Consider the following 831-nt stretch of genomic DNA (forward strand, 5'->3'; position numbering starts at 1 on the left):
CTGTTCCCTCCTCTCTCTCTCTGTCACTGCTGTTCCCTCCTCTCTCTCTCTGTCACTGCTGTTCCCTCCTCTCTCTCTCTGTCACTGCTGTTCCCTCCTCTCTCTCTCTGTCACTGCTGTTCCCTCCTCTCTCTCTCTCTCTGTCACTGCTGTTCCCTCCTCCCTCTCTCTGTCACTGCTGTTCCCTCCTCTCTCTCTCTGTCACTGCTGTTCCCTCCTCTCTCTCTCTGACACTGCTGTTCCCTCCTCTCTCTCTCTGTCACTGCTGTTCCCTCCTCTCTCTCTCTCTCTCTCTCTGACACTGCTGTTCCCTCCTCTATCTCTCTCTCTGTCACTGCTGTTCCCTCCTCTCTCTCTCTGACACTGCTGTTCCCTCCTCTCTCTCTCTGTCACTGCTGTTCCCTCCTCTCTCTCTCTCTCTGACACTGCTGTTCCCTCCTCTCTCTCTCTCTCTCTCTGTCACTGCTGTTCCCTCCTCTCTCTCTCTGACATTGCTGTTCCCTCCTCTCTCTCTCTCTCTGACACTGCTGTTCCCTCCTCTCTCTCTCTGACATTGCTGTTCCCTCCTCTCTCTCTCTGTCACTGCTGTTCCCTCCTCTCTCTCTCTGTCACTGCTTTTCCCTCCTCTCTCTCTCTGACACTGCTGTTCCCTCCTCTCTCTCTCTGTCACTGCTGTTCCCTCCTCTCTCTCTCTGTCACTGCTGTTCCCTCCTCTCTCTCTCTCTCTGTCACTGCTGTTCCCTCCTCTCTCTCTCTGTCACTGCTGTTCCCTCCTCTCTCTCTCTGTCACTGCTGTTCCCTCCTCTCTCTCTCTGTCACTGCTGTTCCCTC

Source organism: Oncorhynchus kisutch, linkage group LG10 (assembly GCF_002021735.2).
Source record: "Oncorhynchus kisutch isolate 150728-3 linkage group LG10, Okis_V2, whole genome shotgun sequence".
In the NCBI taxonomy this organism is placed as follows: Eukaryota; Metazoa; Chordata; class Actinopteri; order Salmoniformes; family Salmonidae; genus Oncorhynchus; species Oncorhynchus kisutch.